Raw genomic sequence first — 16,680 nt, 5'->3', positions numbered from 1 at the left:
TGAGGGAGTCTGTGTCATGGAAATTGAGGAGTCGGAGGTTTGGCTTACCGACTCCACAGCCCTGGCCCAAAGGTAGGGCGTTGAATTGATAATGCAGAATTACACTAACCTGGGTTTCTGCAAACCTTAGATACCTTCGATGCGTTGGATGGATAGGAATATGATAGTAGGAATCCTGAAGGTCTATGGTTGCCATCACAAAGTTCTTGCCTATCAATGGAATGGTTGTCTTTATTGACTCCATTTTTAATCTCTTGTATTTTATGTGCATATTGAGGGTAGTTCGATATATTATCATCCGGTGTGTTACGTTGTTTTTATTTATAAGGAACTCCCGGGAATAGTGTCCCGTTCCCCACTGTGTTTTTAGAACTGCGGACACTACCGCTGCAGCGAGAAGGTTCTGGAGATTTGACGATAAGGCGTTTTTTAACTCCTGAGATGGTAGAGTAGTTACCCTCAGGATCTGAGGAGGTCTGGAGGAGAACTCTATCTTCACCCCATTCTGGACAGATTGTAGCACCCATTGATTTTTTTCTAACATTTTGCCACTGGGAGAGAAATTGGGAAATTCGATCTTCTACTGATGTGACAAAATTGTTTCCCTTGGCGTAGGTAACCCGTGGGAGAGAGAGATGTTTCTGCCTCCTCTAGGGTAGCTCCAGTGTCCAGTTTTTCCTCTTCCCCTATATGAAGGGGCTTGATCTTGTGGGGGGACGAAAGAACAGCATTTTGTTGTTTTTTTTTGGTTCTGGCAGTGATTTTTTTTTTTCTTGTCTGTTGCCTTTTCTAGCAACTCGTCCAGAGCTGGTCCAAACATATATTCCCCTTTGAAGGGGATAGAGCAGAGTTTGATATTGGAAGCGATATCTCCACTCCATAATTTCAGCCATAGTGCAGGTCTTGCCGAGTTCGACAATACTGAAGATCTGGCTTCCATTCTCACCAATTCCGTGGAAGAATCGGCTAGGAATCCCGTAGCACTTTGCAAAAGAGGTATGGACTCCAGTATCTGTTCTCTTGAGGTATTTGCACTAATGTTTCTCCAGCTGCTGAAGACACTTGAACTATTGACCTTGCTATACAGGTAGACACACATTTGCGTTTAATAATGCCTCTGAGGTTTCCCAGGATTTTTTCAGCAGACTCTGTTTTGTGATCCATGGGATCTCACAACTGGAAAGAGTCCTCAGAAGGTAGGGTAGTCTTTTTAGCCACCTTTGCTACCTGGATATCCACTTTAGGTACCTCTGTCCAGAATTTGGATATTTGTGCTTCCAGAGGGAATCTTTCCTTCAACTCCACAGGTGTTGATAGGCATTTTCCGGGATCTCCTACTCTTCGAGTATTAGCTTATGTATGTTCTCATGGACCGGGAATACTAACTGCCTTTGTGCTGTAAGACCGCCAAACAGTTTGTCGCGAACAGTGTTCTGAGCAGTCTCCTCATCTTCTACATCCATGGTGGTTCTTACCGCTGCAAGAAGCTCTTCCATGTTTTCTGATGAGAATAGATAATTTTTTACTGCCTTGGGACTGGTCAGCCTCCTAGACTGATCCGTCTTCTTCTCCCCACTGAGATAAGGATTCCCGATCTTCCCGGGAGTCCGAGTCAGATTTTTCCTCCATATGCAACTTCCTCTTTTTAGCTCCCGAAGAGGTTGTAGTGAGAGATTGGGAGAAAACTGCCATGGAAGAAGATTGGACCTTCTGCCGGACCATTCCCTTAAATTCTAATATCCGGGAGGGTTGTTTTTGTCTGACAATTTTATCTGTGTATTTTTGGCACAGGTGTTTTTTGTGTGAAGAAGACGACAATTTCTTAAGACAAATGGCACATTTATGGGACCCTCTGTCTTTAGTTTTGGAGCAGGTTCCTTGTCTCCCTAAAATAAATGGAGAGAAGGCTAATAAATGTGGATTCAATAGGAAACCTTGCTGCAAAGATAAAGGAACCCCCATAGCCAGGTACTTACTGGGTTCGGGATAGCGCCGGGTTCTGTAGTAGCAGAGCACAAAGTATGATAACCCTCCATTATGGCAAGGTCCTACCTTGTGATGTCTTCCATCTGGCTCCTGTATAGGAAACGAGATCCCAGCGCTGCATCCTGATAGGATGCACTTCCCTCTCCAGGTCTCAGGACTGCCTCCTAGTTGGCATCCCCAGGTGCTGTTCATTACCTGTACCCAAAGCACCACCAGAAACTGGGCCTCGGAAATGTGCACGCAGAGCTCGCCAGCGCAATGAAAATCTCCTTTGTAATGCGCTCCGGCGGTGCGTTCCACTCTGGAACGCAACCAGAAGTGACGTCATAAATTTGCGTCCGACTTTACTTACGGTTAACGCTGGCCCAACGCATGGGTGAGAAAGAAGTAGAACACCGGGGAGCTGCAAGAGGCCCCCAGCCTATGCTGCCCTGCGTTGCACGGAGGCACAGGAAGGGCGGACAGTCCTGAATCCATGGGAGACGGGAGCAGCATCATGGAGGGGAAGGCCGCAGCGATCCTCAGCTGCCTGGTTGCCAGGTAGGTGGAACGTAGTGTCTGTGACCAGCCACAGAGCACCGCAGGAGGATCTCCTGATGCCCTGTAGGGACAGGAAAAAAACATTGGAGACCAGAAGTAGGGGGGCTATTTAACCTCTTCATTTGTTTCCTGTCGCTATTAGGGTATGGGGAGTACCCTCCTAAGGTGCTGTCGTGGAGAGTGACTAGAGAAAATCAATTATGGTTTATAACTACATTTATTAGACCCCATAGCAAAATAAGGGATGCTTTGACAAAATATTGGGTGATCCTAACCAATGACCAAATCCTTTCAGGGGATGTAAGGCTGTGTGCGCATGTTCAGGATTTGATTGCAGAGATTTCTGCATCTCTTGGTAGGAAAAAAGCTGCAGCAAAAACGCGCGTTTTGCCGCGTTTTTATGCTTTTTTTTTTTTATCGTTTTTGAAAATCAATGAATGCATTTGGAGCTAAATAAAGATATTTGAATAAAGAAATGTGGGACATCGCTTTAACCCTTGGATTACTGTCAGACCTGGGGTGAGTATATTGGTTAATTTAAATGATTAAAGAATGTCTGTTGTATTTCAAATAAAGTGTTTTTTACTCTGTGTGTCTGTGTGTGTGTTTATTTAACTCTTTACTTAGAGGTTTATTAATGAGGGTGTATGGTTGACACCTCTTCATCACTAAACAAAGGGCCTGGTGTCAGCGACACCTAATCCCATAAACCCTAATACATTTAGCTCTAAGGCTGTGTGCCCACGATGCGTTTTTTAAGCGTTTCCGCAGCGGCAAAAACTTTTAAACGCATGGTAGAAGGCCTGCCATGTTACCCAATGATAATCCGCATGTGCTGTGCACATGCTGCGGAAATTTCCGCTGCGGATTATCATTGCAGAAAAAAACGCAGCACTACCAATTATTTTGTGGAAGTGCTGCGTTTCCGCTGCCATTGACTTGCATTAGATCGCATGGATTACGCATGACTGTATATGTAGATGCGCATTCCATGCGTTCTCATGTGCGGATGGTACCCAGGTCTAGAGGAGAGGAGACACTCCTCCGGACCCGGGTACCATAGAAAACTGTACAAAAAATATATATATACTTACCTTCTGGCGGCCCCCGCTGCACTCCTCCTTGCTTGCCGGCAGTTCGCGATGGACTGAAGGACCTGCGCTGATGTCATAGTCATGTGACTGGTCACGCGACGCTGACGTTTGCAGGTCATTCAGTGTACCGCTGCTGGCAGCCGGGACGGTGAAGCAAGACTGTGGGGGCCATCAGAGGGTTTGCATGGATTTATATAGTGTGACCAAGTTGACAAGCACTTTCCAAGTGATGCTAAAATCGCTTGGAAAGCACTTGTCAACCCGCATGCGGAAATGCATGTGAAGAACGCTTCACATCCGCATGCCCCTGGCAGGAAAACGCATGTACAATCCGCATGTGTTTTTTCTGCCAGGGAGATGCAGAAACGCTCTGGAAAAAATCCTGAGCATTTCTGCATCATGGGCACATAGCCTAATTCTCATTCATGTAATTTCTGGGGCAGCTGAGAGCTGCTATTTTTAGCCTAGGCCAACATGTTCCCTGACTATTAATAACAGCCCTTCAGTGAACACCGTAAAAAACAAGGCAAAAAACTATGCTTGATCATTATATCGCCAAACAGAAAGTGGAATAAAACGCGATCAAAAAGACGCCTGTAAATAAATATTGTACCACTGAAAACAAGCTGCCATACAGCTCCGTCGGCAGAAAAATAAAAAAGTTACAGCTCTCAGAATAAATAAATGTACATAAAAATGTATAAAATAGTTTTTGTGTAAAAGCGCCAAAACAAAAAAAGATATAAATGTGGTATCGCTGTAATCGCACCGACCCGAAGAATAAATCTGCCTTTATCAATTTTACCACACGCGGAATGGCATTAAATAGTTCCCAAAAAAACAATTCCTGAATTGCTGTATTTTGTTCATTCTGCCTCCCAAAAAACGGAATAGAAAGCGATCAAAAAAAATGTCACGTGCCCGAAAATGGTACCAATAAATACAACTCGCCCTGAAAAAAAAAAAGCCCTTACATGACACGGTCGGCGAAAATATAGAAAAATTCTATCTCAAAATATAGCGATACAAAAACTTGTTTTTACAATAAAAAGCGTCTTTTATTGTGTGACAGCTGTCAATCATAAAAACTCGGTATAAATCTGGTATCTCTGTAATCGCACCGGCCCGAAAAATAAAGTAATCTAATCACTTATACCGCACGAGGAAAGGCTTAAAAAATATATAAAACCAATTCTTCACATGCTGTTGATTTATTCATTCTGCCTTTCAAAGATTGTAGTAAGGCTCGGCTCACATTTATCCTGTGCTCTGCGCTGACCGCTTACACCTGGGTTTCCCTGTAAATCTCTGAAATATGTGATTCAGAGGGAACCCCCGGCGGAAGATTCTCTGTAATGAGGCAGATGGAGGCACTATGGATGGCGTAGGACTTGTGATCCCACTGTGTCCGTCTTTTTATTAGGCGTGCATAGAAGTGCCGTTGGCCACAGTTCTGTGCACTTCTGCAAAAAAGGACGACGCTGAACAGAGGCTAGACGTAGTCCAGATTAACTCTGCTGCCTCATTATAGTGAATGGATCCCTTGGGGATTTCATCTAAATCACATCACTCGAAAATTTAGATGGAAACCTCTTTTTAAGTGCTCAGCGTAGAGCACAAGAAAAACGTGATCCAAAATGTTATGTAAAATGTTGCCAATAAAAGCTTCAACTCCATTCACAAAAAAAGCCCCCACTCAGGTCTGTCACCTGTTAACAATAATATAGGGGCTTCCACATTACTGGTAGCACAAAGGCCCTGGAAAAACTAAATGGCTCCTCTCCCTCCAAAAGAAATCCAGCGAATTCTCCCAAATCCAAATGTCCCCCTCCACTCTGCTTTCCAATGTGTCTAAACCGCAATTAACGTCCACATGTTTGGCATTCCTGTAGCAATGAAAGCCTGCCTAATTTATGGGTGCATGTCTACAGAAGAACGAGCTGGGTATAATGTACTGGTCACTACAACGGCTGTTTGCAATCTTCACTTAGCAACATCCACTGTGCTTGTTAATGGAAAACACCCATGGAGTCAAAATCTTCACTACATTCTGCTCTTCTACCATGAAGGGTCTCTGTAAATGGAATCCGCAAACTATTCTAGGAAAATCTGCGCTCCAGGAGACAAAAAGCGATCCGTAACTCCCGAGTCTCGCCATGTGGCTAAGCAGTACTGTACAGCCACATATGGGGTATTTCTACATTCAGGAGAAATTGTGGGACAAATTTTGGTGCCATTTTTACCCATTTCCCAGTGTGAAAATGTAAAATCTGGGGCTAAAGCAGAATTTTCATGGTAAAAATGTAATTATTTTTTCTTCACTGCCCAATGGTATAAAACTATGTGACACACCTGTGTTGCCAATATGATCACTGCACCCCTAGATGAATTCATTGAGAGGTGTAGTTTATAAAATGAGGTCACTTATGGGGGGGCTCAGCTGATCTGGCACCTCAGGGGCTCTACCAATGTGACATGGCACCCTCAAACCAGTCCAACAAAATCTGAACTCCAATATGGTGCTTCTTCCCTTCTGAGCTTTGCACTATGCCTCAAATGTAGTTTTTGACCTCATATGGGGTATCTGCATACTCAAGAAAAATTGCACAACAAATTTTGGGGTCCATTTTCTCCTGTTTCCCTAATGAAAATGCTAATTTTTGTGCTAAAAAACATTCTTGCGGGAATTTTTTTTATTTTATTTTCATGGCTCAATGTTGTAAACTTCCGTGATGCACTTGGAGATTCAAAGTACTCACCTCACATCTAGATATGTTCCCTGAGGTGCCTAGCTTCCAAAACGGTGTCACTTGAGGGGGGTTTCCACTGTTTAGGCACATCAAGGGCTCCCCAAACGTGACATGGCGTACACTAATTACAGCAAATTTTACATTCAAAAAGTAAAATGGCGCTCCTTCCCTTCCAAGCCCTGCCGTACACCCAAACAGTGTTTTTTTTTTCCCCACATATTGGGTATCGGCTTACTCAGGAAAAATTGCACAACAAATGGTATGGGTTAATTTCTCCTGTTACTCTTATGGAAACGCAAAATTGGGAGCTGAAAAACATTTTATGTTGGAAAAATGTGAACATTTTATTTTTACTGCTCAATGTTATAAACTTCTGCTCAGCACCTGGGGTTTCAAGGTGCTCACCACCCATCTAGATTAGTACCCTGAGGGGTCTAGTTTCCAAAATGGTGTCACTTGTAGGGGGTTTCCACTGTTTAGGCACATCAGGGGCTCCCCAAACGTGACATTGCGACCACTAATTATTCCAGCAAATCTTACATTCAAAAAGTCAAATGGCGCTCATTACCTTCCGAACCCTGCCGTGCGCCCAAACAGTGGTTTTCCCCCACATATTGGGTATTGGTGTGCTCAAGAGAAACTGCACAACACATTTTGGGGTCTATTTTCTCCTGTTACTCTTGTGAAAGTAAAAAATAGGGTCTAAAGTAACATTTTTGTAAAAATAAGAAAAAAAAGTTAATGTTTATTTTTTTTCTTACATATTCCAAAAATTCCTGTGAAGCACCTGAAGGGTTAATAAACTTCTTGAATGTGGTTTTGAGCACCTTGAGGGGTGCAGTTGTTAGAATGGTGCCACGTTTGGGTATTTTCTGTCATATAGACCCCTCAAAGTCACTTCGAATGTACCTAAAAAAAAAAAAAAAAAAAAAAAAAATGGTTTTGTAAATTTTGTTGGAAAAATGAAAAATTGCTGTTTAACTTTTAACCCTTAGTTAATCCTAACGGAAGAAAAAATTTGTTTCCAAAATTGTGCTGATGTAAAGTAGACATGTGGGAAATGTTATTTATTAACTATTTTGTGTGACATATCTCTCTGATTTAAGGGCATAAAGATTAAAACTTTTTAATTTTCAAAATTTTCGCGAATTTTCCGTTTTTCTTTTCACAAACGTTAGTCATATCAAATAAATGTTACCACTATCATGAAATACATTGTCATGAAAAAACAGTCTCCGTATCACTGGGATCCGTTGAAGCGTTTCAGAGTAATTACCTCATAAAGTGACAGTGGTCAGAACTCAAAAAATTGGCCTGGTCCGGAAGGTGAAAACAGGTTTTAGGGTGAAGGGGTTAATATCCATTTGTTTTAACTTTTTTTTCTTTTTTACACTGCGCACAGACGCCGGTTGAGGAGACTACTTCTCCCCTCAGCTGCGCCTGCTACCGATATTAGCAGTGGCTTAGTCTCTCGCGGCAATTCTTTGTGTGTTTTTGACTCATTGACTTAAATTGAGTCAGTGAAATACACAGAAAATATCCGTAGCAAATCCACAAATATTTTTATACCTGCATTTTTGTGGATTTGATTGACTCAATTGAAGTCAAGGAAGAATTGACATGCTGTAGATTTAAATACAATGACAATCCTGACAGGAAAATTCCTGATCGTGTGTAATATTCCTGGCTGCGTGCCGGCATGACTTTCCATCTCCCACCATGCAATGCCGCCAACTTACCCACCAGTCCAAGCCGCGCACTGTGTTTCTATGTCTGCTGTGTGCATGTTTCTTATCTGCAGGCTTAGGGCGGTGGCACCAGCACTTCCTGGGTCTTAAAGGAACAGTGCATGCGTTCCTAATCTGTCCCCAGCCTATTGCTATGTAACACTATCCTTCAGTGTGTTCTGTGCAACTGCTGAGTTGCCAGGTCGTGTCCTGTATCTTCCTTGTTTCTGCCACCCTGGGGGCTGAGAACCCAGGCCTGTAACTGTGTCTTGTATCTATCCTGTTAATCCACCCTGAGGGCTGAATACCCAGGTCCGTCCCTGTATCTCGTTCCTGTCTGAGCTTTGTCCTAGCCCGTTATTGTTTACCTCTGTGTCCTATCCTTCCCTTTACCGCCTGTGTCTGTTCCAGTATCTTTCTCATATCCTGCAGTGTCTGTATCACAACCTATTGTCACGCAAGGTGTGGGAAAGATTTAGTGCAACACAGAGGGAAAGGGAGCCCAGACACTAGGTAAAGGGGGGGAGTGGAGACCTCCAAGTCTGGTCTAGTGTCACCCTTTAAATCTATCGACCCTATATTGGCTCTTAACCAGTCGCCGCAATCTTTCCTCGCCCTGTCTTTCCCTGGCGTTAGACTCAGGCTAGGGAAGGGAGGAGATGAGCACTAGTCGATCTCCACTGAACTCTAAAGACAAAAAGGAAGGACAAACAGGGGAAATCTCATAGCTTTTAGACTACTCCAGACAAATGCGCACACGTCCTCAAACACCAGAGAGGAGGAAGTAATGCTCTTGCTAAAGTCTCACAAGGGGTAATGAATATCGCCGGCATCTCCCTCTGATACACAGCAGGTATTTATACACCCAGACCAGGGAGTTAATTAGCCAGAGGAAGGTAACCGATGGGTCCTAGAGACAGCCTCTAAGAAGGTGTCTGTAATGCCAAACGTAGAGATCTCCTTCAACCAACTGCAGGGCAACGGTCTGTCACTTCTAAATAAAAAGTCTAATGAGGGGTCGCTCACTCTTTTATTTTAGTAGGGTGCTCTGAAGAAAAAGAGATCCAATATATATAGAGAAAACTTCGCCACTCCAGTTAGGATACAAGAAAAATGGTTTATTTATTTTTTATTTATGCAAAAAGCCCCTCCATGGCAAAAAAACAAATTATTTTGTATTCATGAACCAAAAAACTTTATGATCATAAACCAACGTTTCGACCTATATCAGTCTTTAGCAAGGTTTCTCTAAACAAAAAGAAAAACAATAGGAGCATCAAATTCAAATAAAATAACGAGACTTAGACATAAACAAATAAAGATCTGTCTAGGGACAAGATTGGACAACATTATGTATTCAGCAACATAGTGGAAATAATCATGGCAATAAACAGAAATTCAACTAGTTCATCTGAAAAGGAGGAATTAATCGCAACATACCATTATGGCATATGAATTGAAGCACATACTCCAAAATAAGAAGGAATCATAATTGGTATAAGACTCACTGAATAGTTGTTTTTGGTTCAATATGAATGTACACCGGGTGCTGAGTAGGTCAATGAGGTACTATATAGAGAGAAAGGAATGACATGTAGAAAATGGTAGAGCCTTAGCATAAGACTACTAACAAAACATGTCATAATATGCAAGAGAGTGGAGCTCATGTACGTAGCTGCTTATGAGGGGAACTGCCTTCTGGATAGGTGTCGGTGACGGGCTGTGCGTGAAGTAACAGAACGTATCAACTTGCTTATATACACACCCAGTGTCCCAAAGTAATTTGAGGAGCGCGCACTTTTCAGCATTACCGGTCATGCGCAATAGAGGTGAGACGCATGGACACAGCGGATTTAACCACATAGAACATCTGGACGTGCGTATAGTGCACTTCCTGTTAGGGGCTGGAGCGCATGTTGAAGCGCATAGGACTTCCGGACATGTGCATTATTGATCCCTGGTGAAACACATATGTGAAACACTTGGGACTTCCGGACATGCGTTTTGTGCACTCGCGGTATGGAACTGAGACGCATCAGTGAAGCGCATGAAACTGCCGGTCTTGTGCAGAAGTGCCTCCAGTGTATCTCCGAAGCGCAAGAATAAAGAACGTATTAGAAGTATCACTGGGTGAGTTGTGGGAAACAGAATCCTGTAAAAAAGAGGGGGAAGGGAAAACCTGTTGCCCCAATGGATCACAGGTATCACATGAACAGATACTAATTGGTGACCTATGAAAGAAAAGAAGGAAAGTGAACAGAATACAGCAGAATCTACTGTTATAGTATGTTAAAATAACAAAGTTATTTCCAAGGGTATATCAAAAATGTCTCAAAGATATGGAATGCATGGAATAGAAGTAAACATAATGGTTTAGCAAGTACTAAACATGTAAGGACTATAATACACAAGCCAATTTAAGCCATTAGTACATTTCCAAATAATCAATATTGTAATTCATACTCCCTGTTTAGACCCTTTGGTGTCAGGGTTTGTAATGTATGAATCCAATAGGATTCATGCTCTTAATGTCTCAATATGCAATTGCCCATTCTTCTTCTGTTGAGTGGAACATGGTCAATCACCTGAAATCTGGGACACTGAGTGGGATATGGCTGAAAAAATGGGCCGGAATGGGTAAAATCGTCCGATTGCACCTAATAGTAGATTTATGTTGTGAAATGCGATCCCGGATATGCCGGGTGGTTTCCCCAACATAACCGAGACCGCACGGGCACTTGATTAAGTATATAACATAACTAGAATCACATGTGAAGTACCCTTTGATGGGATATCTTTTACCAGATTGAGGGTGTGTGAAGGAGTCCCCCTTGGTGATATTTGAACACTGTAAGCATCCCAAGCAGGGAAAGGTACCTCTGCGAGGGGTAGCTAAGGTGTGCTGGATTGGTCCAACACTTGTTGAGCCTACATCTGCCTTGACTAGATAGTCCCGAACATTCCGCGTTCTTTTATGGCAAAGTAAGGGTGTAGCTAAGAATTCTGGTACTGTAGGGTAAGACCGTGTCAACAGGGGCCAATGGCTTTGGATACATTTGTAAATAAACCCACTAAAAGGGTGGTACGTATTAACAAATGCCAGTCGTGGGATTTTGTTAATCTCCTGGGTCCGGCTATTTTGTTTCAAGGTCTCGTTGGGGTAACCTCTTTGGCGGAACTTCTCATCCATCTGGAATGTCTAATGCTCCTTGTTGTACTATCGGATTCAATCCGATCAAGCCTACAATGTTGGGATTTAGGCAGGGCTGTGGAGTCGGAGTTAGTTTTGTAGAAATGTACCGACTCCGACTCCAGCTTTAAAAAAAAAATGTATTAATATTTCATAATTGAACTTTCATATGAATTTTATAAATGTTACTCAAATATATATGTTCTATCAAACTATGAACAGCAGTGATAAGCAGTTCTGCTGGAGATAGAGACATTTCTTACTTCTTGTGTGTCACTGTTCTCCACTGCCCTTATCTAATCTTATACTTGGTTAACCTCATGCTGCCCCAACCCCCCTACTTACAATGTATGAAGCTGAAAGTGAAAATGTGTTGCAAATTCTTAGTAGTAAAGCTCCTCCTCTAGACTAGATGTTTACTAGGTGTGCGTCTTCCAAGCATCTCACATCTGCTACTCAGAAGTGAAAGACTGTAAGAAGTATTATCCTTTCAACAAACTTTGCATCAGTTAACTGTGAATACATGAGAAATAACAGTATTACTGACCACTATATCAGTTGTATGACCTGGCAATAATTTTGTACAATTGTTTTTAGGAAAAACAATTGTCATTTGGATTGTGAATGCAGAATAAAAAACCTGAGCATGTCGAAGCGTCACATTAAATCAGCTGTATTTGAACATTTCACCATCACTCAAGATAGAAAACATTATGTCTGTCAGTGTATGACAAATGATCTAGACGAAAACAAATGCTGTGAAGCCAAAATCAGTGCATATTCAGGCAAAGATAAAAATGCTCCTACCAGAGCTTCTAATCTAAAGAGACATTTACAGCGCTTTCATCCAGAAGTACTGAAAGCAGTGGATGAGAGACTGCATCCAAACCAATGAACCAATGCCCAGCTCTTCCAGCCAAACAAAGGAGCAGAGAACTTTGCAGCCATCAGTTGCAAGATATTTTGTCAGTGACAAAGTTACTGTGACAATGACAGTAGATACATTTAAAAAAACAGATCATAGAGCTTGTTGTAAAGGATAGTGTGCCTATTTCATTATTTTCACGACCAGCTTTTATGTGTCTGAATGGGGAAATGGCCCGCAAGCTTGGTGTTTCTCTGGAGAGAGAGAGTATTAGAAAATTAGTAATCGAAGAAGCTTTTAAACAAAAGGAAGAACTTAAAAAAACTCTCAAGGGACGCTTTCTGTTTCTTAAAATGGATGCCTGCACACGTCACAGAGTGAACTATTTTGCCATCAATGTCCGATTTGTTTGTGACAGAAATGAAATAGTTACTAAGACATTGGCAGTAAAAGACACCAAAGCTCATCACACCAGTGAGTTTCTCCAGGTCTTTGTGGAAAAGGTTCTGCAAGACTATGAACTTAAAAAAGAGCAAGTTCTTTCTGTCGTAACTGACAATGCTTCAAATATGATAAGTACTATTAAGCTAATGAATGAGAGTAATGATGGTGACCAGCAGCTAGAAGAACATTCTGGGTCCACAGACACAGAAATGTTTGAAATAGAGGAACACAGTATTGTAACTGAGGAGCAAACTGAAGTTGCTTCAGATGAACAGCAACATGATAGTTTAGATGATCTTGTTGAAACTGTGTCAATACGTTCTTTCATTCATCACATGCGCTGTGTTGTGCATACGCTACAGCTGGCTATAAGAGACAGTCTGCAAGAAGGACTTGCTGCTGCACTGATTGGCAAGGTGAGAAAATTGGCTACTGTTGCCAGAACCCCTAAAGTTGACTCAATTTTGAAGAGACGTGCTGGAAAAGGGGCAATTATTGATCAAGCCACACGATGGGGCAGTACTTACTTAATGATTCACCGCTTGGTTGAACTGAAAACCTTTCTTTTAGACATGGCTAAACCTCAACTGACGCTAAATGAAAGTCAGAGGAATCAGGTGACTGAGCTGGAAAAATTGCTAGAGCACCCATTTACAGTGACTAAAAAATTACAAGCAGAGGACTTAACTCCAGGTATTTTCTTAAAGGAGTTGAAGAACCTGATGTTTCGCCTGTCCCAAAGAGGAGGGTTAATTGCAAGTGGCATTGCTACATCCATGAAACGGAGAGAGGAGCTATTACAAAATAACATTCTTTTGGCAGCTGTTTATGTAGACCCAATGCATCGGATTCTTCTAGATCAGTGGTCGGCAAACTTTTTTGCACCAGGGACCGGCTTTAAGCAAGACCAGTTTTCAATGGCCCGGTGGGGGCGGGGCTTTGGTCATATGTGGGTGGGGTTATGGAGGGGTGGAGCTTAGTGCATACTTATCATATAATTATGACATTTATAATGAGAATGTGATTCAACTTACCATAGGTTCAGAATGAGTGGGAGCACCAGGCTTGTTTCCCTGGATCAGTGGGAGCACTGGGCTTGTTTTCCTGCAACAAGACGGTCCCATCTGATGATGATGACCACTACTGCTGCTACTGGACACAGCCACTGCTGCTATGAATTTTCACTGTTATTTGCTTTTTTCACTTTAACCAGAAAATCTGCTGCTGGGCCACACGACACCAGAACACAGCTACAGGAGTCATAAGGGTGGGACACCTGACATCATATCTAGCTGCCCATTAGCATCCAGAGCCCCTCCCCCTCCAACTCGCAGCTAGCAGGAGGGGAAGGAACGCTGGACACACATGACCTGCTTGTCCCTGCTCCTGCCTGAGCACATTCTGCGAGTAGGGCCGCATGGCTAATTATCTATTCACTGCCAGTCCCTCCTCCTCTTTTCTTATAGGCTACTGATCACATGCTGGCTTTCTCCCTGCTGATCCTCTACAACTGTCAGCTGCGCCGCGGACCGGCTGAAAAACCCCAACGGCCCGGTCCTGGTCCGCGGACCGGCGGTTTGGGGTCCTCTGTTCTAGATGATCAACAGCTAACTATAGGAAAAGAAGCTCTGTTTGAAATAGCAGTAAGGATGAAAGGGTTGCAGAACAGTCAGGAGGAACAAGAAGAATTTGGTCGTCCTGCCACATCTTCACCCTCATCATCAACTGATGAAGAATTCAATTTCGAAAAATATTTGGATCACAAGGACCGTGCAAAGCGTTCCCGCATAGAAGAGGAGTCATCCCCATCAAAGAACACAGCCAGTACATTTCAGCATAATTTTTCATGTGCGCTAAAAGAAATTGAGAAATTTGACCGTTCATCAAAAATAACAGTGCAACAAGCGATTCCTCTGTATCCTGACATAGTCAGAGATGTTGCCCGAGTGGTTACTGCTTTGCCACCAACCCAAGTTAGTGTAGAGAGGTTGTTCTCTGCTCTCAAAATAATTAGATCAGATTTGAGGGCATCCATGAAGGAGGATCTGACAGAGGCAATACGTTTTCTGAGGACAAATTTATAGATTTCTTCTTATTAACTGCATAACAGTGTTTATTGCATATTTACTTACAAGAGTTTAGAAAAGTTTATAAAAGTTATTTGCTATATTCTAATTGTATTCTAATAAATAAAGTTTTTGCTCTACATGGTCTGATTACTTATATGATGGTGAGAAACTGAATAAGCACGATGTTAATATTTTACAACAGTAAATTTATTGTTACGAATTGGCCATTTATGAAGGAGTTGGAGCTGGAGTAAATCCAGGAGTCGGCGTCGGAGTCGCAACTGTGGCTTACCGACTCCACAGCCCTGGATTTAGGGAGAGATTTCTTTACATGTTGTGTTTGGCAACTGGTATACATAAGAAGGCTATTCTTGTCAGTTGGTTTTATATAGGTCACTTTCAAGTATTCCTGAGTTGGACAATGTGATTATTGTGTCCAAAAAATGGATTGAATGTTGGTCACAATGTTTGGTAAAAGTAAGGTTAGGTACCCTTGTATTAAGGTAATCAGAAAACGTCTTAAGTTCGTTGTCCATACCGGTCCAGATAAAAAAAAAAAAAATGTAATCTATAAACCTTTGCCAATACAGTACGTTTTTTTGGTAGGAGGAATAGGTATATACAAAATGGTTATCAAAATTTGCCATGAAAATATTTGCATAAGGGGGAGCAACACTTTGAACCCATGGCGGTCCCCCTTTTTTGTAGGTAAAATTTATCTTCAAAAAAATTTTTTTTTGTTAAGATGAGGGTAAGCTAGTCAATACAGAAGCAAATCTGTTGTGATGTAAAATCAGTGTGGGTATGGAGGAAATGAGAATTTGCTTGGATGCCCCCTACATGATCTATACTGGTATAGATTATTAGACTATTGACGTCCATAGTCACGAATATACTGTTAGGAGGGATGGGGCCTAGTTCTCTAATAGTGGTTAGGAAATGAGAAGTATCCTTCAAATATGAAGTAATCTTTGAAATGTGTGGGGTTAGAATCTTCTCGGGGGCTATAGCCAGGGGTGATAAAATAGAATCAGTAGAGGCAATGATCGGTCTGCCTGGTGGAGTTTGTAGATTTTTGTGTATTGTGGGAAGAGTATAGAATACGGGTGTAGTTGGATACGTTTTTAACCAGAAATTCAGCAAGTTTTGAGTCAATAGTGCCTATATGCTGGTGTGTGGTAATCAAACCAGCAATGAGGTTGGCTATTTCGGAAGAGGGGTTATGTGGTATAGGTAAATATGTGTCCGTGTCCCTTGATTGTGTTTGGATCTCCGAGACATAGTATGAACGATCCATTACCACCACTGCACCCCCCTTATCGGCAGGTTTTATGATCAAATCTTTTCTATTCTTGAGAGAATAAAGAGCCCTATTCTCCTCTATCGTCAGATTATTTCTATTATGGAATTGGCCCCCTCTTAATTGCCAGTAAAATGTCATTGATGTCTCTCTGCACTAAGTCAATATATGCTTCCACATGATATGCCGTGGGGGTTGGAAATTGCTTGGATTACGTAGTTCTAGATCCTGTAAATGAAACATATAAACCTTATGGTTCTCTGGAGGGGGAACCGTGTGTCCCCTGTCCTTAGAGAAATGTACTTTAAGTCTGAGTCCTATTGAAGCGAAACAACTCCTGTTCCAGAGTAAATGTATTGAGTGCCGATGTGGGACAAAAGGAAAGTCCTTTTTGGAGCTCAGTTAATTCAGCTGGTGCTAGGTTGTATGACGAGATATTGAAGACAATATTATTTGTCCTGACCTGGGACCGGGTTGTCATCCTGGAGTGATCTTTTTTGATATTGTTCGCCTGCCCCTCCTCGCCTTGTTCTGAAGGGGCGCGGTAATAGACTGTTAGCTGCTTTTTTCTTGTCATAATACAAATTCTAAGTAAAGAAAAACGAGTGGCCATCATTACTTTAAGAAATGAAGGTCAGTCAGTCCGAAAAATTGGGAAAACTTTGAATGTGTCTCCAAGTGCAGTTGCAAAAACCATCAAGTGCTACAAAGAAAC

General features: G+C 42.2%; 1 protein-coding gene across 3 annotated transcripts in view; it reads left to right on the top strand.

Annotated features, from left to right (window-relative positions):
- TULP4 (TUB like protein 4) overlaps positions 1 to 16,680 on the top strand; it is a 589,117-nt gene that overhangs the window by 33,774 nt on the left and 538,663 nt on the right. The window contains exon 3 of one of the 3 annotated variants that reach the window (XM_073671512.1): positions 794 to 996. The exons of the other annotated variants lie outside the window; for them this stretch is intronic. The gene's annotated coding sequence lies outside the window, so the exon portion shown is untranslated. The remainder of the gene's footprint in view (positions 1 to 793; positions 997 to 16,680) is intronic. 3 annotated transcript variants of the gene reach the window in all.

Source organism: Phyllobates terribilis, unplaced genomic scaffold (assembly GCF_046119375.1).
Source record: "Phyllobates terribilis strain yellow unplaced genomic scaffold, ASM4611937v1 Scaffold_3__8_contigs__length_932513732, whole genome shotgun sequence".
Classification (NCBI taxonomy): Eukaryota; Metazoa; Chordata; class Amphibia; order Anura; family Dendrobatidae; genus Phyllobates; species Phyllobates terribilis.
The sequence above is the reverse complement of the archived record's forward strand: the minus strand, read 5'-3'. Positions and strand labels throughout refer to the sequence as shown.